A 21,632-nucleotide genomic window follows, 5' to 3' on the forward strand; every position below is an offset into this window, starting at 1 on the left:
ATAGCAATACAGGCTTACCTTAAGAAGCAAGAAAAATCTCAAATAGCCTACCCTTAGTCCTAAAGGAGTTAGAAAAAGAATAATAAGAAAAACCTAAAGTCAGCAGAAGGAAGAAAATAATGATTAGAGCAGAAATGATATAGAAACTAAGAAATAATAGAACAAAACAATGAAACCAGAAGCTGGCTCTTTGGAAAAATTAATAAAATTGATAAACCTCTAGCCAGACTTATCAAGAAGAGGGAAAAGACCCAAATAAATAAAATCACAAATGAGAGAGGAGAAATAACAATCAACACCATGGAAATACAAACAATTATAAGAGAATATTATGAAAAACTAGATACCAACAAATTGGACAACATGGAAGAAATGGATAGATTCCTAGAAACATATAAATCACCAGAACTGAAACAGGAAGAAATATAAAACTTGAACAGACTGATAACCAGCAAAGAAACTGAATCAGTAATAATAATTAAAAAAACCCTCCCAACAAACAAAAGTCCATGGTCAAATGGCTTTGTAGGTGAATTCTACCCATTTAAAGAAACATTAATATCTATTCTCAAACTATTCCAAACAACAGAAAAGGAAGGAAAACTTCCAAATTCATTCTATGAGGCCAGCATTACCCTGATACCAAAACCAGATAAAGACTCCACTAAAAAAGAGTGTAGGATATAGGCCAATATCCTTGATGAATATGGATGCAAAAATTTTCAATAAAATACTAATAAACCAAGGGTCTCCTGGGTGGCTCAGTCTGTTAAACATCTGCCTTCAGCTTGGGTCATGATCTCAGGGTCCTGAGATCAAGCCCCATATGGAGCTCCCTACTCGGCAGGGAGCCTCCTTCTCTCCCTCTCATTCCCTCTCCCTCTCCCTGCTGCTCGGCTGCTTGTGTGCTTGCTCTCTCTCTCTGTCAAATAAATACACACAAAATCTTTTTTTAAAAATACTAACAAACCAAATCCAACAATACATTTAAAAAATCATTCACCACAATCAAAGGGAAATTATTCCTAGTTTACAAGGGTAGTTCAGTATTCACGAATCAATCAACATGATACATCACATCAATAAAACAAAGGGTAAGAAATATATGATTATCTCAATATAAGCCGAAAAACCATTTGACAAAGTACAACATCCAAAAAAAAAAAAAAAAAACCACCCTCAACAAAGTCGTTTTAGAGGGCACATATGTCAACATAATAAAGACCATATATGAAAAGCCCACAGCTAATATCCTCCATGGGGAAAAACTGAGAGCTTTTCCTTTACAGTCAGAAACAAGACAGGGATATCCACTCTCACCACTTTTACTCCGGTACTGGAGTACACTTTTACATGGTACTGGAAGTCCTTGCCACCGCAATCAGACAACACAAAGAAATAAAATGCATCCAAATCAGGACGGAAGAAGTAAAACTTTCACTATTTGCAGATGACATGATATTATATACAAAAAACCCTAAAGACTCCACCAAAAAACTACTAGAATTGATAAATGAATTCAGTAGTTGCAAGATACAAAAGCAATGTACAGAAATATGTTGCATTTCTATACACCAACAATGAAGCAGCAGAAAGAGAAATTAAGGAATCAATCCCATTTATACTTGCACCAAAAATGGTAAAATGTGTAGGAATAAACCTAACCAAAGAAGTGAAAACCTTTTAAAACTATAAAACACTGATGAAAGAAACTGAAGATGACACAAAGAAATGAAAAGACATTTCATGCTCATGGATTGGAAGAAAAAATATTGCTAAAATGTCTCTACTACCCAGGGAGGAGCAAGATGGTGGAGGAATAGGAAACCTAAATTTCATCTGGTCCCAGGAATTCAGCTAGATAGCTATCAGACCATTCTGAACACCAACAAAATCAACAGGAGATGGAAGAGAAGAGCAGCAATTCTAAGAACAGAAAAGTGACCACTTTCTGGAAGGTAGTACATAAGGAGAACTGAATCTGAGGCGATATATATGGAAAGATAGACGGGGGGTGGGGGCTCCTGGCAAGTGGTAGAGCAGCGCAGCACAAAATCAGAACTTTTAGAAGTCTGCTCCACTGAGGGACGTCACTCAAGAGGCTAAGCTGCGGGTGGAGCCCGCACTGGTACAGTGTGGTCTCATGAACTGCAGGGTGGCAGAGCTCCCAGATATTGGAGCAGGGAAGCCGGCTGCAGAGACAGAGCTGAGGAGTGGACTCTCAGCTTGGAATTACCTTAAACAGTGATCCAAGGCTCTGTCGGGCCACTGCTCTTCAAGCAGGGACCCAACAAGTGCCAAAGCAGGGACCCCACAAGTGGCAGATCGGGGGCACCCCTCTTCCTCCACTGGGAAGAGTGGCATGGAAGCGCACTGCAGGAATCTGCTGGGTTTGGAGACTCCAAACGGGGCCATGAACCAGAGATAGAAACACTCAGTCACAGGCTGGGTGAGCTTGGAGTGCAGCCGGAGACCAGGGAGATGGGAAGGACTGACTGCTTTTCTTTGAGGGCTCACTGAGGAGTGGGGTCCTGAGCTCTCAGTTCCGCTGGGCCAGAGATTGGGAGGCTGCCATCTTCATTCCCATCTTCCAAAGCTGTACAGAAAGCGTTCAGGGAACAAAAGCTCCTGAGAACAAACCCAAGCAGATTGTTTACCCTGGCCCCGGCAAGGGCAGTACAATTCCCCCTCAGGCAAAGACATTTGAGAATCACTGCAAAAGACCCCTCCCTCAGAAGTTCAGCAAGAACATCCAACCAAACCAAGTCCATTGATCAATGAGAACAGTGGAACTCCAGAGCGCTCTTTTCCCATGATACTTTAGTCTTTCAAAGTTAAATTTTTAAAATTTTCATTATTTTTTCTTTTTCTATTTTTCTTTTTTTAGAAAATTTTTCCTCTTTCCTGTTTTAACCTATTTTTTAAAAAAGATTTTATTTATTTATTTGACAGACAGACAGCACAAGTAGGCAGAGAGGCACGCAGAGAGAGAAGAAGGGAAGCAGGCTCCCTGTTGAGCAGAGAGTCTGATGCAGGGCTTGATCCCAGGACCCTGGGATCATGACCTGAGCCAAAGGCAGAGGCTTTAACCCACGGAGCCACCCAGGCACCCCTATTTTAACCTATTATAACTATTTTATCTTTTTTACATTTTTTATAATCCTTTTTAGGGGCATATGGGTGGCTCAGTTTGTTGAACATCTGCCTTCGCCTCAGATCATGATCCTTGGGCCCTGGGATCGAGTCCTGCATCTGGCTCTCTGCTCAGCAGGGCACCTGTTTCTCCCTCTACCTCTGCCTGCTTTTCTACCTACTTGTGCTCTCTCTCTTTGGCAAATAAATAAAATCTTTAAAAAAAATAAAAATACTTTTTAATTTTCATTTTTATACTCATATTCTATCCTTTCATTATATTTAACCTTATTTTTTTGTATACATATAAGTTTTTCTTCCTTTAAAATTTTGGGATAGAGTTTCTTCTAATAGACCAAAATGTACTCTAAATCTAGCATATGGCTTTGTTCAAGTCTCCAGCCTGATCACATTCTCTCCTTATTTTTTCTTTTTTCAACTAGCTTCTTATCAATTCCTTTTTTAAATTTTTTTAAAATTTCTTTTCAGCATAACAGTATTCATTGTTTTTGCACCATTATCAATTCCTTTTAAAAAATCTTTTTAAATTTTCATCTTTATAGTCATATTCCATCCTTTCACATCATGTTCACCCATGTATGTATGTATGTATACACAAACACACACACACACGCACACACACATGTTTTTCTTTCTTTAGAATTTTGGGAGGCAGTTTCTTTTAGAAGACCAAAATATAACCAAAATCAAGTGTGTGCCTCTGTTCTATTTACCAGCCTGATCATTTTTTTCTCTTTTTTTCTTTCTTCTCCCCCCAGTTACAGGTTTCTTCTGATTTGATTAGTGTATATTTTTCTGGGGTCAGTGTTACTCTTTTAGCATTTTTTTCTCTCATTCATTTATTCTTCTCTGGACAAAATGACAAGGTGGAAAGACTCACCACAAAAAAAGATAAAGAGGCAGTACCAACTGCTGGGGACCTAATCAATATGCACATTAGTAAGATGTCAGAACTAGAGTTCAGAATGACAATTATAAAGATGCTAGTTGGGCTTGAAAGAAGCGTAAAAGATAATAGAGAATTCCTTTCTGCAGAAATAAATGAACTAAAATACAACCAAGTTGGAAAAAAAAGCTATTAATGAGGTGTACTAAAAAATGGAGGTTCTTACGCTGGGATAAATTGGGCAGAAGAGAGAATTATTGATATAGAAGACCAAATCATGGAGAATAAAGAAACTAAAAAAAGAGAGATAAACAAGTACTGGATCATGAGGAAAGAATTTGAGAGATAAGTGATACCATAAGATGAAACAATATTAGAATAACTGGGATCCCAGAAGAAGAAGGGGGGGCAGAAGGTGTATTGGAGAAAATTATAGTGGAGAACTTCCTTAATTTGGGGAAGGAAACAAGCATCAAAATCTAAGATGCAGAGACCTCCCCTCAAAATAAATAAAAATAGGTCAACACCCCATAATCTGATACTAAAACTTGAAAGTCTTAAAGACAAAGAGAAAATCCTGAAAGCAACTCGGAACAAGAGGTCTGTAACCTACAATGGTAGCAATATTAGATTGGTAGCAGACCTATCCACAGAGACCTGGCAGGCCAGAAAGGACTGCCAAGATATATTCAGAGCACTAAATGAGAAAAATATGCAGCCAAAAATACTATATCTAGCTGGCTGTCATTGAAAATAGAAGGAGAAATAAAAAGCTTCCAGGACAAACAAATACTAAAAGAATTTGCAAACACCAAAACAGCCCCACAGGAAATATTGAAAGGGGTCCTCTAAATAAAGAGAGAGTCTAAAAGTAGTAGACCAGAAAGAAATAAAGACAATATATGGTAACAGTCCCCTTACAGGCAATACAATGGCACTAAATTCATATCTTTCAATAACTGCCTTGACTGTAAATGGGCTAAATGCCCTAATCAAAAGACACAGAATATCAGAATGCATTAAAAAAAAAAACGATCCATCGATATACTGTCTGCAAGAAACTCACTTTAGACCCAAAGATGCCTCCAGATTTAAAGTGAGTGGGTAGAAATCAATTTACCATGCTAATGGATATCAAAAGAAAGCTGGGGTGGCAATCCTTATATCAGACAAATTAGATTTTAAGACAAAGACTATAATAAGAGATGAGGAAGGACACTATATCATACTTAAAGGGTCTGTCCAACAAGAAGATCTAATAATTTTTAATATTTATGCCCCTAACATGGGAGCAGCCAACTATATAAACCAATTTATAACAAAATCAAAGAAACACATTGATGATAATACAATAATAGTAGGGGACCATAAAACCCCCCTCACTGAAATGGACAGATCATCTAAGAAAATGATCAACAAGAAAATAAAGGTTTTAAATGACAAAATGGACCAGATGGACATCACAGATATATTCAGAGCATTCCATTCCAAAGCAACAGAATTCATATTCTTCTCTGGTGTACATGGAACATTCTCCAGAATAACCACATACTGGGTCATAAATCAGGTCTCAGCTGGTACCAAAGGATTGAGATCATTCCTGTATATTTTCAGACCACAACACTTTGAAACTAGAACTCAAAGAGGAAAGTTGGAAAGAACTCAAATACATAGAGGGTAAAGACCAGCTTACTTGAGAATGAATGGGTCAACCAGGAAATTAAAGAATTTTAAAAAATTCGTGGAAACAAATGAAAATGAAAACACAACTCTTCAAAATCTTTGGGATGCAAAAAAAGGTGGTCCTGAGTGGGAAGTATATAGCAATATAAGCCTTTCTCCAGAAATAAGAAAGGTCTTCAATACACAACCTAACCCTACACCCAAAGGAGCTTAAGAAAGAAGAGCAAATAAAGCCTAAACCCAAATAAAGCCTAAGCCAGAAGAGAAATAATAAAGATCAGAGCAGAAACCAATGAAATGGAAACCAAAAGATCAGTAGAACAGATCAATGAAACTAGGACATGGTTCTTTGAAAGATTAAATAAGTTTGTTAAACCCTTGGCAAGACTTATCAAAAAGGAAAGAGAAAGGACCCAAATAAAATAATAAATAAAAGAGGAGAGATCACAACCAACACCAAAGAAATACAAACAATTATAAGAACATATTATGAGCAACTATACACCAGAAAATTTGACAATCTGGAAGACATGGATGCATTCCTAGAGACATATAAACTACCAAAACTGAACCAGGAAGAAATAGAAAACCTCAACAGACCCATAACCAGTAAGGAGATTGAAGCAGTCATCAAAAATCTCCCAATAAACAAGAGCCCAGGGCCAGACGGCTTCCCAGGGGAATTCCACCAAGGATTTTAAAAAGAATTAATTCCTGTTCTCCTGAAACTGCTCCAAAAAATAGAAATGGAAGGAAAACTTCCAAATTCATTTTATGAGGGCCAGCATTATCTTAATCTCAAAACCAGACAAAGACAAAGGAGAATGATCTCAAAACCAGACAAAGACAAAGGAGAATTATAGACCAATATCCCTAATGAACATGGATGCAAAAATTTTCACCAAAATATTAGCCAATAGGATAAACAGTACATTAAAAAGGATTATTCACCACAACTAAGTGGGATTTATTCTTAGGCTGCAAGTTTGGTTCAACATCCACAAATCAGTCAATGAGATACAATACATTAATAAAAGAAAGAAAAAGAACCATATGATACTCTCAATAGATGCTAAAAAAGTATTTGACAAAGTACAGTATCCTTTCTTGATCAAAACTCTTCACAGTGTAGGGATAGAGGGTAAATACCTCAATATCATAAAAGGCAGCTGTGAAAAACTCACAGCAAATATCATTCTCAATGGGGAAAAACTGAAAGCTTTTCCCCTAAGGTCAAGAACATGGCAGGGCTGTCCACTATCACCACTGCTAGTCAACATAGTACTAGAAGTCCTAGCCTCAGGAATCAGACAATAAAAAGAAATAAAAGGCACTTGAATGGGCAATGAAGAAGTCAAACTCTCACTCTTTGCAGATGATATGATACTTTTAATGGAAAACCTAAAAGACTCCACTCCAAAACTGCTAGATTCATACAAGAATTCAGTAAAGTGTCAGGATATAAAACCAATGCACAGAATTCAGTTGTATTTTTATACACCAACAGCAAAACAGAAGAAAGAGAAATTAAGAAGTCGATCCCATTTACAATTGCACCTAATACCATAAGACACCTAGGAATAAATCTAACCAAAGAGGAAAAGAATCTGTACTCAGAAAACTATAGAATACTCATGAAAGAAGTTGAGAAGACACAAAGAAATGGAAAAACTTTCCATGCTCATGGATTGGAAGAACAAATATTTTTTAAAAGATTTTTTTAAAATTTCATTTATTTGACAGAGAGAGAGAGAGACAATGAGAGAGGGAACACAGCAGCAGGAGAGGGAGATGGAGAAGCAGACTCCCCACAGAGCAAGGAATCCAATACGGGGCTTAATCCCAGGACTCTGGGATCACCACCTGAGCCGAAGGCAGACGCTTAACAACTGAGCCATCCAGGCTCCCCTGGAAGAACAAATATTGTGAAAAGATCTATGCTACCTACCACTTTTTTCCAAAGAAATGGAACAAATAATCCTAACATTTATATGGAAGCAGAAAAGACCTTGAATAGCCAGAGGAATGTTGAAAAAGAAAACCAAAGTTAGCAGCATCACAATTCCAGACTTTGAACTCTATTACAAAGCTGTAATCATCAAGACAGTATGATATTGGCACCAAAACAGACATAGATCAGTGGAACAGAATAGAGTGCCCAGAAATGGACCCTCAACTCTACGGTCAACTAATCTTTGACAAGACAGGATAGAATGCCCAATGGAGAAAAGACAGTCTCCTCAACAAATGGTTTTGGGAAAATTGGACAGCCACATGCAGAAGAATGAAACTGGACCATTCCCTTACACCACATGCAAAAATAAACCAAAATGGATGAACGACCTCAATGTGAGACAGGAATCCCTCAAAATCCTTGAGGAGAACAAAGGCAGCAAAGTCTTCAACCTCAGAAGCAGCAAGTTCTTCCTAGAAACATTGCCAAAAGCAATGGATGCAAGGGCAAAAATGAACTATTGGGACTTCATCTAGATAAAAAGTTTTTGCACAACAAAGGAAACAGTCAACAAAACCAAAAGACAACCGAAAGAATGGGAGAAGATATTTGCAAATGATATATCAGATAAAGGGTTAGTATCCAAAATCTACAACGAACTTATCAAATTCAACACCCAAAGAACAAATAATCCAATCATGAAATGGACAGAAGACATGAACAGACATTTCTACAAAGAAGACATCCAAATGGCCAACAGACACATGCAAAAGTGCTCAACATCACTTGGTATCAGGGAAATACAAATCAAAATCACAATGAAATACCACCTCACACCAGTCAGAATGGCTAAAATTAACAAGTCAGGAAAGGACAGGTGTTGGCGAGGATGTAGAGAAAGGGGAACCCTCCTACACAATTGGTGGGAATGCAAGCTGGTGCAGTCACTCTGAAAAACTGTATGGAGTTTCCTCAAAAAGTTGAAAATAGAGCTACCCTACAACCGAGCAATTGCACTACTGGGTATTTACCCTAAAGATACAAATGTAGTGATTCGAAGGGGCACGTGCACCAGAATCTTTATACCAGCAATGTCCACAATAGCCAAACTGTGGAAAGAGCCTAGATGTCCCTCAAAAATGAATGGATAAAGAAGATGTGATATAGGGACGCCAGGGCAGCTCATCTGGTTAAGCAACTGCCTTCCAACTCAGGTCATGATTCCAGGGTCCTGAGATCAAGCCCGGCATCAGGTTCCCTGCTCAATGGGGAACCTGCTTCTCCTTCTGCCTCTGCTGCTCCTACTTCTTCTGCTCTCTCACTTGCACTCTCTCTCTCTCTCAAATAAATAAATAAGATATTTTTTAAAGGAGATATGGTGTGTACACACACACACACACACACACACACACACAAGGAATACTATGCAGCCATCAAAAATGATATCTTGCCATTTGCAAAGACATGGATGGAACTAGAGGATATTATGCTAAGCGAATTAAGTCAGTCAGGGAAAGACAATTATCATATGATCTCACTGATATGAGGAATTTGAGAAACAAGGCAGAGGATCACAGGGGAAGGGAGGGAAAAATGAAACAAGATGAAACCAGAGAGGGGGAAAAACCATAAGAGCCTTAATCTTGGGAAACAAACTGAGGGTTGCTGCAGGGGAGGGAGGTGAGAGGGGTGCGGTGGCTGGTGGATGGACATTAGGGAGGGTATGTGCTATGGTGAGTGCTGTGAATTGTGTAAGACTGATGAATCAGACCCGTACCCCTGAAACAAATAATACATTATATGTTATTTAAAAAAGAAAAAAAATGTCTATATTACCCAAAGCAATCTACACATTTAATACAATCCCTATCAAAATACCAACAGTATTTTTCATAGAGCTAGAACAAATAATCCTAAAGTTTGTATGGAACCACAAAAGACTCCAAATGGCCAAAGTAACCTTGAAAAAGTAAAGCAAAACTGGAGGCATCAAAATTCTGGACTTAAGTTATATTACAAAACTTTAGTGATCAAAACAGTATGGTCCTGGAACAAAAACAGATACATAGATTAGTGGAACAGAACAGAAAACCCAGAAAATAACCCACAACTAAAAGGTCAATTAGACTTTTACAAAGCAGGAAAGACTATCCAATGGCAAAAAGACAGTATCTTTCACAAATGGTGTTGGGAGAACTAGACAGCAACATGCAAAAGAATGAACCTGGGCCACTTTCCTACATCATACAAAAAAAAAAAAAGTCAAAATGTATTAAAAAGGGGCTCCTGGGTGGCTCAGTGGGTTAAGCTGCTGCCTTCAGCTCAGGTCATGATCTCAGGGTCCTGTGATCAAGTCCCGCATCGGGCTCTCTGCTTGGCAGGGTGTCTGCTTCCCCCTCTCTCTCTGTCTGCCTCTCTGCCTACTTGTGATCTCTGTCTGTCAAATAAATAAATAAAATCTTTTAAAAAAATGGATTAAAGACCTAAATGTGAGACCTAAACCATAAAAATCCTAGAGGAGATCATAGGCAGTAATGTCTTTGAATTTGGCTGTAGTAAGTTCTTTCTGGATATGCCTCCTGAAGAAAGAGAAACAAAAGCAAGAATAAACTATTGGGATTCTGTCACAATAACAAGCCTCTGCACCACAAATGAAGCAATCAACAAAACTAAATGGCAACCTGTGGAATGGGAGAATACATTTGCAAATGACATACCTGATGAAGTGTTAGTATCCAAAATCTATATGAGCTTATAAAAGTCAAATAATCAACACCCTAACAAACAATTAATCTGATTAAAAATGGGCAGAAAACATGAATTGACAATTTTCCAAAGAAGACAAACAGACATGAAAAGATGCTCAACATCATATATAATAAGGAAAATACAAATCAAAACTATCTCCTTATACCTATCAGAATGTCGAAAATCAACAACACAAGAAACAGGTGCTGGTGAGGATGTGGGGAAAGGGGAACCCTCTTGCACTGTTGGTGGGAATGCAAAGTGGTGCAGCCACTCTGGAAAAGAGTGTGGAGCTTCCACAAAAAGTTAAAAATGGAGCTATCCTATGATCCAGCAATTGCACTACTGGGTTTCACCTAAGGAATACAAAAATTCTAATTCAAAGGTATTCGCGTGCCCCAGGATGTTTATAGCAGCCTTATCTACAATAACCAAACTACAGAAACAGCCCAAGTACCCACTGACTGATGAATGAATAAGGAAGATGTGTTACACACACATACTCTCACGCACACAGAAACAAACACACACTGGAATATTACTTGCCCATCAAAAAGAATAAAATCTTGCCATTTGCAATGACATCGATGGAGCTGAGAGCATTATGCTAAGTGAAATAAGTCAGCCAGAGAAAGACAAATACCATATGATTTCACTCATATGTGGAATTTAAGAAACAAAACAAATGAGCAAAGGGAAAAAAAGTGAGGCATATCAAGAAACAGACTCCTTTTTAAAAAAAAAGATTTTGTTTTTTTGACAGAGAGAGATCATAAATAGGCAGAGAGGCAGGCAGAGAGACAAGGGGATGCAGGCTCCCTGCTGAGCAATTTTGTTGAATCAAATACTGTACAAAATAAGGAAGGCAGAAAATGGGGCCTAGAAATACAGTATTCTTATTTTTGTAACAACTTCTTTTTTAAAAGACTTTATTCATTTATTTGACAGCAATTACAAGTAGGCAGAGAGAGAGGGAAGCAGGGTCCCCGCTGAGTAGAGAGCCCAATGTGGGGCTCAATCCCAGGACCCTGAGATCATGACCTGAGCCAAAGGTAGAGGCTTAACCCACTGAGCCATCCAGGTGCCCCAAGAAACAGACTCTTAACTGTAGAAAATAAACTCATGGCTATCAGAGGGAAGGTGGGGGGAGAATGGGTGAACTAGGTGATGGGGATCAAGAAATGCACTTGTTGTGATGAACACGAGGTGATGTATGGAATTGTTGAATCTCTATATTGCACACCTGAAACTAAAATTATACTATATAGTAACTAACTGGAATTTGAATAAAAACTTAAATAAATCTCTTAGTAAATTTCAAGAACACAATACAGTATTACTAACTATAGTCACCACGCTAGACATGAGATCTCCAGAACATATTCATCCTATATTAATAAACCTCTGAACTCTTTTACCAGCATCTCTGCATTTATCCCACATCCTCTCCCCAGATCCTGGGAGCCACAATTCTACTCTCTGTTTTTATGAGCTTGACTTTTTAGATTCCACATATAGGTAAAATCATGCAGTATATGTATTCATTTGTTTGGCTTAGGGGTTCTTTGTTTCTGCTATCGTAACTGTGATATTTTCTCATTTCCATTTCTAGGTATGTATAGCTATGGTATAGAAAATTGCTTATTGTTGTGTATTGATATTGAATCCAAATTATTTTATTAATTATAGAGTTTTTGTTACTGAAGTCTTGGGTTTGCTATGTATATAAGTATACATTAGCCCAAAAAAGATCATTTAATCTCATCTTTCACTGTTTAGACACAGATTTTCTTATCTTATTTCATTCTCTAGAACAGCACTGTCTAGAGTATTTTCTGTGAGGATGGAAATATTCTAAAGCTGTGCTGTCTAATACAGTAGCATCCAGACATATTAACTACGGAGCACTTTAAATGTGCCTACTGAGACTGAAGAACTACATTGAAAATTTTAAGTTTAATTAATTTAAATGTAGATAACCACATGTGACTAGCAGCTCTCATATTGAACAGTAAAAGCATAAAATATCTAAAATAATGTTGAATAATAACAATAGTAGGAATATCTATATAGTTCCTGATTTTCTTAAAAAAGATTTATTTATTTTAGAGAAAGAGAGAAAACAAGTCAGGGAAGAGACAAAGGGAAAGAATCTCAAGCAGACTCCCCACTGAGTGCAGAGCCCCATGTGAGGCTCAATCTCATGACCCATGAAATCATGACTTCAGACAAGACCAAGAGTCAGACGCTTAACTGACTGAGCCACCAAGGTGCCCCTGTATAGTTCCTGCTTTTAAACAAAATGCTTTGTCTTTTGCTACTTAGGATACTCTTCGTTGTTGGTTTTTGGTTTAAAAAAAAAGACTCTTTTTTAAAAATAAATATTTTATTTATTTATGTGACTGGGAGAAAGAGAGCATACAAGCAGGGGGAGCAGCAGACCACCCACTAATCAGAGAGTCCTATGTGGGACTCAATTCCGGAACCCTGGGATCATGACCTGAGTGGAAGGCAGGTGCTTAAATGATTGAGCCACCCAAGCTCCCAGTAAAAAAAAACTCTTATTATTTATGTTTTTTCTATTCCTCTTTTACTTTTATTAGGAATTCTTGCAGAATTTTATCAAATTCCTTTTCACTATGAATGTGATCATAAGGTTTTCTCATTTAATTTGGTGGTATTATGGATTATGGTGATAGATTTTCTTATATCTAACCACCCATATTACCAGAATAAACCATATTTGGTCATAGTTTAACCTGAAAAAATTTTGAAGTGATTTTTAACTAGAAATTATGTTTTATTTTCTTCAGTCAGTATCTGGATCTTTCAGCTTTTCCACCATCTGTGACAAGTAGAATTCTGCTCCCCCTGGGCATAGATCACTATTACTGTAGAGCCCAGAACACTTTGGATGCCGACCATCCCTTCATGCATAGTCAATTATTCATTCAAAAAGTAGGAAGATAAAATTGAACTAGAGTGAAACAGATAAAAAGTAAATAAACCAGATAAAGGCTAGGCAATTCTTGGAAAAAATTCTTGGTAGAAATGACCAAAGCCACTACAATTTCCTTATACCATATAGATTTTTTTCTAGTATTTTGATAGGAATAAAAATGACTGATAGGAATAAAAATGGTCCTAGGAACAAAGTATGAAACATCAAAGGGCATGTAAGACAGATAAATTAACTTAAGAAATGTTACTGTAGAATTAACAATTTCAGCAATGTTATAGTTGGAGGGCTTTATATAAGGGCAAATATATGTTGAAATATATAGTATTTTCCAAACACTCTAAAATTTAAAATTTCTCCTAAATAAAGAGATAAGGATAATAAAAGACCATCTTTGGCAGAAGTAAAATACTATGAGAACTAATTTGGGAGTATAAAAATTAAAAATAAGAATGAGAAAGGTGGAGTAAAAATTATGATGATGCTAACAGAAGTCCCAGGTAAAGCACTTTAATTCTGCTTACATGACTAATATACTCAGTGTGCACCAGGACAAAGGCACAGGCTACAAAATTGGTAGCTTTTCCAATTCCCATTGCAAGGGAGACAAAGTTCATGACTAAGTGAGGGAATATGACTATAAACAAAACTTGGCTTATCTGTACTATTTTTTACATACACTATACTTCTTCAAGTGAAGTCCAGCCCATGTAAAGAATCAAAAGCTCTTATACATACACTTGTGCTATATAAACTCTTAACATCTACAAAATTCCAGTTTAGTGCTATGTTTTTTCCCAATTAAATAAATCCCACAGTGGCTATAAAATAAGATAGTTCTTACTGATGCTCTAGTAGTTATCATTATTCCAGTGAGCCGAGATTGATAGTTTTTTTTAGGTTGATAATTTCTAACATGTTATGACCCACCAATCAAAGTATCTGCAAATATGTGCAAGTGGCTAGTAAATGAGGAGAAAATACATCATGTATTCTGGAGAAATGAGTAGTAGATAAGCATTTAATTTTGACTTCACTATGATTAAGAAAGCTCTGCTTCTGCCAGAAGAGAAGACCAAAAAGGCAGGATTTTATTGAAAGGTTCACAGTCTCAATTTCTAGAGTCTGACATCAACATTATCCTTATCTCTTTGTATTATTTGTTCCCAGAATGCTCCCTCATTTGGAGACCTTTTCTGGGGAAGTTGTTTACCCATAGTGTAGGCCTTAAACAGTGAGACTCAACTATGTCAAGTCAGTGAGAGCTGAAGTTAAATTTGCTTTTGACTTAGATACACAGAAATCCAACTTACATGGATCTGAGTGTAGGACAGAGATAGAAATAGACTCTTGAGATAATTTTTTATTATAGAAAATTAAGTTATGTTTATGTGACTATTTCTGTGTATATGAGTATACAGGTAATTATGGAAGGAAATGAGAATTTACTGAAAATACCTGAGAAAAAGAGAAATCCTGAATAACTGTTAGCTTATTCTAAACCTGACTGTGATCTCTGAAAAAAAATTCTTTTTTTAAATATGAACATTGGGTTAAATAATTCCAAAAGGTTATAAACTGAAGAATACCTACTGAATATTAGTTCAACCCACCAGAGCCATTCCTTCAGGTATGTATGACCACCATGACCTAAAGAAAGGCTGAAAAATTCTTAACTATCAATTCTAGGACACTGTAATATAATAAAGTAATACTGTAACTGTTTTTATTTTTCCTCAGGTGAAAAGACAATTGAAAAATGTAACTGTTCTTCATGAGAATTAGTAAGGAGCTTTGATGTTTTCCTATCACATTCACGAAACTTCTTTTATTCCATTTATGAAACAAGATATTTACCTCTTTTTGAAAAGCTTGATTTTCTTCTGATTATAAAATTAACGTGCATGTTAACCACAAAGAAACAGGAAAATACAGACAAGTAAAAGGAAGAAAATGTGCTAATGGAAAGAAAGCAAGAGGGAGAGAAGAAAAGCTAAATAACATTTTTATTTTTGATTATTTTTTAAAAGTTCATTTATTTTTAAGTAATCTCTACACCCAGCATGGGACTTGAACTCACAACCCCAAGATCAAGAGTTGCATGATCTTCTGACTGAGCCAGCCAGATGCCCCGAAATAATATATTTTTTTTTAATGTAGAGATTCCTCTAATAGAAGTGCAGCTGGTCATTTTAATAAGTCCTATCTTCTTTCAGACAGAGCTTCCTACAATGAAAATGCTGGGGCTGAAAACCAACACTAAGCCAGTATAGAAGTCAGAGTGGCCAGACATTGCTTCCTTTCAGTAATTATTCTTTGGTGGTATAAAATACTGGGATGGGCAATTTGTCCAGATACAAAAAATTCCTGTGTTTGAGTGACATCAGCAAAAATGACAGAGTAGGAAACTCCAAAATCCTTCTGTTCACAAACGCAGGAAACAAACTGGCAAACACTCTCAAAATTAGCTTTATAAGAACTCTGGAAGATAATAACAAGTTTACAGCAACTATGCTTGTTGAGTGACATCACCAAAAATTGCAAATTAGGGAATTCCAGGGTTCCATCTCTCCACAAAACAACTAATTAGATGATAAAAACTGTCACCTTTTGCAGAACTCTGGAATCCGGTGAAAACCTTAAAAAAAGCAGAGAAAGCTTACTTGAAAAGAAGTGGTTATGTTAAAATAAAAGAGTGCAGTGGTGTTTCTGATCACCTGCATAGCAACTTCCCACTCCCCAGGTCCCCAGCAGCCAAGAAGATGACATCCTGCATGTACTTCTGGGAGAAGTTGATACCACCAGAGGGAGCAATATAGGCCTTATTCCCAAAGGTTGTGACTGGGCGTTTCTTTTCTTTCTTTCTTTTTTTTTTCCCCAAAGATTTTATTTATTTATTTGACAGACAGAGATCACAAGTAGGCAGAGAGGCAGGCAGAGAGAGAGGAGGAGGCAGGCTCCCCGCTGAGCAGAGAGCCCTATGCGGGGCTCAATCCCAGAACCTTGAGATCATGACCTGAGCCGAAGGCAGAGGCTTTAACCCACTGAGCCACCCAGGCGCCCCATGACTGGGTGTTTCAACTGGACTAGTGGCTCCCTCAACGGCTGGTGTAAGGGTTTGCCTTTATTTCACCTGACTTAGAACATTCCCAGGGCTTCCTGGGTAGCTTTTGCTAAAAGCATTTAAAGGCAGAAGTATTGTCTGGAGCAGCCTGGGAAAGGGATAATAATCAAGACAACTGGGGCACCTGGGCGGCTCAGGTCATGATCCCAGGGTCCTGGAATCAAGCGCCACATCGGGCTCCCTGCTCAGCGGGAAGCCTTGCTTCTCTCTCTCCTACTACTCCCTACTTGTATTCCCTCTCTCGCTGTGTATCTCTCTGTCAAATAAATGAATAAAATCTTTTTAAAAAATAATCAGGACAGGGGTGCCTGGGTGGCTCAGCGGGTTAGGTCTTTGCCTTCGGCTCAGGTCATGATCCCAGGGTCCTGGGATCAAGCCCCGCATCGGGCTCTCTGCTCAGCGGGGAGCCTGCCTCCTCCTCTCTCTCTGCCTGCCTCTCTGCCTACTTGTGATCTCTCTGTCAAATAAATGGATAGAATCTTTTTAAAAAAATAATCAGGACAACCAATAGATAGGCTGAAAAGCCTGAGATAGAAAAGGCTATGAAAGGAAGTATGTGGGAGAATAAAGAGTTTTTAACATCTCTCGTGTTGGGAAATTGAGAAGCCACATGCATGCCCAGAGCTGCACACATGCTCAGAAAAGGCCTGAGAAGTCCTAAGCTTTCACTTCTGGCTGATCTTCAGGATTTGTGTGAGAAGAACTGAAGGCTAACATAGAATTGTAAATGAATTTGGCTAAGCATTGAGAGTGCCCCAACATAGAGCCAGTCTGCAAAATTTGGGAGAGTATTTTTTCCTTTCTCTTTTTCCTCTTCTGTTTTTCTTTTCTTGACTCCAGACATTTAAGGAAATTCTATCAAAACACTAGTTGACCACTAAGCTAATTGAATACAAGCTTCATTGGCCATATTCTAGAACAGAAAATTTACAAAAATAAATTAGACTATTAAACAAACAAACAACAACCACCTACACCAAGAAGCAAAAAAAGACCTTAGGGAGTGGGGAGAATAATATTTCAAGGGCTGCCATATAATAATATTTAGAACATTCAGTTTTCAACAAAACTTGCAAGGCATGCAAAGAAAACAGAAAGTATGACCCATTCACAAGTAAAAACAAATTAATAGAAACTTCCTGAAGAATCTCCCTGAAGAAATATTGGATTTACTAGACAAAGACTTTAGATCAATGGTCTTAAATATGTCTAAAGAGCTAAAGGAAGCCAAGAGCAAAGAATTATAGGAAACTAGTAGAACAATGTCAAATGGAATTGAGATTATCAATAAAGAGATAGAAATTATAAAAAGAACCCCAAAAATTCTGGAGTTGAAAAGTACAATAAGTGAAATGAAAAATTTCCTAGAAAATACAAACCAAAACCAAAATGAGAGACCACCTCACACCTCTTAGAATGGCTAAAATTGGGGCGCCTGGGTGGCTCAGTGGTTTGGGCTGCTGCCTTTGGCTCGGGTCATGATCTCAGGGTCCTGGGATCGAGCCCCGCATCGGGCTCCCTGCTCCGCAGGAAGCCTGCTTCCCTCTCTCTCTCGCTCTGCCTGCCTCTCTGCCTACTTGTGATCTCCGTCTTTCAAATAAATAAATAAAATCTTTAAAAAAAAAAAAAGAATGGCTAAAATTAACAAGTCAGGAAGTGACAGATGTTGGCAAAGGTATGGAGAAAGGGAAACCCTCTTACACTGTTGGTGGGAATGAAAGCTGGTACAGCCACTGTGGAAAACAGTACAGAGGTTCCTCAAAAAGTTGCACTACTGGGCATTTACCCCAAAGATTCAAATGTAGTGATCCAAAGGGCCACCTTCACCCCAGTGCTTGTAGCAACAATGTCCAAATAGCCAAACTATAGGAAGAGCCTAGATGTCCACTGACAGATGAATAGATAAAGAAGATGTGGTATATATATATATATATATATATATATATATATATATATATATTTATTGACATATATAATTTGCCTCAGGGGTACAGGTCTGTGAATCATCAGTCTTACAAAATTCACAGCACTCACCATAGTACATAGCTTCCCCAATATCCATAACCCAGCCACCCTATCCCCAACAACCCCCAGTTTCACACAATGGAATATTGTGCAGCCATCACAAAGATGAAATCTTGCATTTACAAGGGCATGGATAGAACTGGAAAGTATTATGCTAAGTGAAATAAATCAGAGAAAGACAATTATCATATACTCTCACTCATATGTGGAATTAAAGAAACAAAACAGAGGATCACTGGAGAAGAGAGGAAAAAATAAAATAAGACAAAATCAGGGAAACAAACCATAAGGGACTCTTAATCATAAGAAACAAACTGAGGGGGAGCCTGGGTGGCTCAGTGGGTTAAAGCCTCTGCCTTCGGCTCAGGCCATGATCCCAGGGTCCTGGGATCAAGCCCCGCATTGGGCTCTCTGCTCAGCGGGAAGCCTGTTTCCTCCTCTCTCTCTGCCTGCCTCTCTGCCTAGTTGTGATTTCTCTGTCAAATAAATAAATAAAATCTTAAAAAAAAAAAGACCTTAAGTCCCCTTTTAAAAAAAAAAAAAGAAACATTTTAGGGGCTCTGGCGTGGCTCAGTGGGTTAAAGCCTCTGCCTTCAGCTCAGGTCATGATCCTGGGGTCCTGGGATCTAGCCCTGCATTGGGCTTTCTTCTCAGCAGGGAGCCTGCTTCCCCCACCACGCCTCCCGCCTTTCTGCCTACTTGTGATCTCTGTCTGTCAAATAATAAATAAAACTCTTCAAAAAAAGAAACATTTTTAAGATTTTATTTATTTATTTGACAGAGAGAGAGATCACAAGCAGGCAGAGAGGCAGGCAGAGAGAGAGAGAGGAGGGGAAGCAGACTACCTGCTGAGCATAGAGCCCGATGCGGGGCTTGATCCCAGGACCCTGGGATCATGACCTGAGCTGAAGGCAGAGGCTTAACCCACTGAGCCACCCAGGCACCCCCAAAAAAGAAACATTTTAAATCAACAACCTTACTTTACACTTTAAGGAATAAGAAAAAGAAGAACAAACTGAACCTAAAGCTAAGAGAAGGAAGGAAATAATAAAGATTAGAACAGAGATAAATAAAATAGAGAATAGAAATAGAGAAAATCAATGAAACCAAAGGTAGATTCTTTAAAAATAACAACAAAATTGAAAAACCTTTAGGTAGACTAAGACAAAAAAAGAGAAGACTTAAATTAATAACATCAGAAAGAAGCTGGGGACATTACTGTTGATTTTACAGAAATAAAAAGGATTATAAGAAAATGCTATTAACAATTGTATATCAGCAAGTAGGACAGCCTAGATGAAATGGAAAATTTTCCTAGAAACACACAGCTGCTGAAACTGAATTATAAAGAAATAGAAAATTTCAACAGAATTATTACCAAAAAGGAGATTAAGTCAGTATCAAAAACCTCCCAACAAGAAAAACTCAGAATCAGACAGCCTCACTGATTATTTCTACCAAACATTAAACATATTAACTCCTACATTTCTCAACCTATTTCAAAATATACGAGAAGAATAAATGAAACAAGATGGGATTGGGAGGGAAACAAACCATAAGTGACTCTTAATCTCACAAAACAAACTGAGGGTTGCTGGGGGGAGGGGGTTTGGGAGAAGGGGGTGGGATTATGGACATTGGGGAGGGTATGTGCTTTGGTGAGTGCTGTGAAGTGTGTAAACCTGGTGATTCACAGACCTGTACCCCTGGGGATAAAAATATATGTTTATAAAAAAAATAAAAAATTAAAATACAAAAAATATATATATATGAGGAGAAAATACTTTCCAACTCATTGTATGAGTACGTGAAAGAATCCAGATACAAAAGGACAAATATTATATGATTCTACTTATATGAAGTATCTAGAATAGGCAAACTCATAAAAACAGAAAGTGGAACAGAAGTTACCAGGGGCTGCAGGGTGCAGACAATGGGGGAATAACTGTACATCTAATTGTGTAGGGGAAATCTTTGTGAGCATCCACACAGTCAAGGGACCTGGGATTAAATTACACATTGGCTCCACCATTCACTGCATGTGTGACATGGGTCAAGTTAATTAACCTTTCCAAATCTCAGTTTACTTATCTGGGGAAAAAAAAAAAAAACCCTCAGAATCATAGCCACACCAAACTTACAGAGCAATTGTGAAGGTTAAATGAAATAATACATACAAAGTACTTAGCAAAGAGTTTAGCATCTAATGAGTGCCCAGTGAATGTTAGCTATTATTAACCTTAGAATGGTTTCTGGCATGTAAATTAGTACATTTCTGTTGAAGGAATACATGCAACTGCATATTTGCTACAATGATGAAACTGATCAAAGTCATAGCTGTGGGAAAAGATGGGGTCCAGAAGAACTGATTAGAAAGACAGCAACATGACAGAACAGAGCCTGGAAATATATTCTATATGTATTTGACAATATGACAATACACGTATGACAGATTTTTATGTGTACATCATGCTACTTCTTGGATCAGCAAGAGAAACCACAATTTTCATGCTCTTTTCCTTCTTGCACATTTCATCCTTCTTCCTTAAGAAGGGGCTGGAAATCTGGCAATAAAGGAAAAATTACATATATGTATGCCTGTATCTTAAGGGTAATTTTTGCTTCCTTCCACGAAACTCTTATCATATTTTAAGAATCTAATAAATATTTAAAATCAAGTCTGGCATGTGAAATTTTCAACTAACATTTGTTGGATGATTGAATTTATACGTGAGGAGTTACTATGTTCCCTTCCTCTACCTAAGGGGATGTTCCCCATAACAATACTGTCAGAGTATTTTTATTTATCTATTATTTATATCTGACTCTCTTTTAATATTTTTAAAGTGATCTCTATACCCAAGTGCAGCCTGAACCCAGGACTCCCAGGGTTCTGGGATCGAGCCCCACATCAGGCTCTCTGCTCGACGGAGAGCCTGCTTCCTCCTCTCTCTCTCTCTGCCTATCTCCTCTGCCTACTTGTAATCTGTCTGTCAAATAAATAAATAAAAATCTTTAAAAAAAGAGTCACACACTCTATTGACAGAGCCAGCCAGGCACCTCTCTGATTCTCTCTCTCTTTTAAAAACATTTTATTTAT

The sequence above is a fragment of the Mustela nivalis genome (genome assembly GCF_964662115.1).
Source record: "Mustela nivalis genome assembly, chromosome: X".
Taxonomy (NCBI): domain Eukaryota; kingdom Metazoa; phylum Chordata; class Mammalia; order Carnivora; family Mustelidae; genus Mustela; species Mustela nivalis.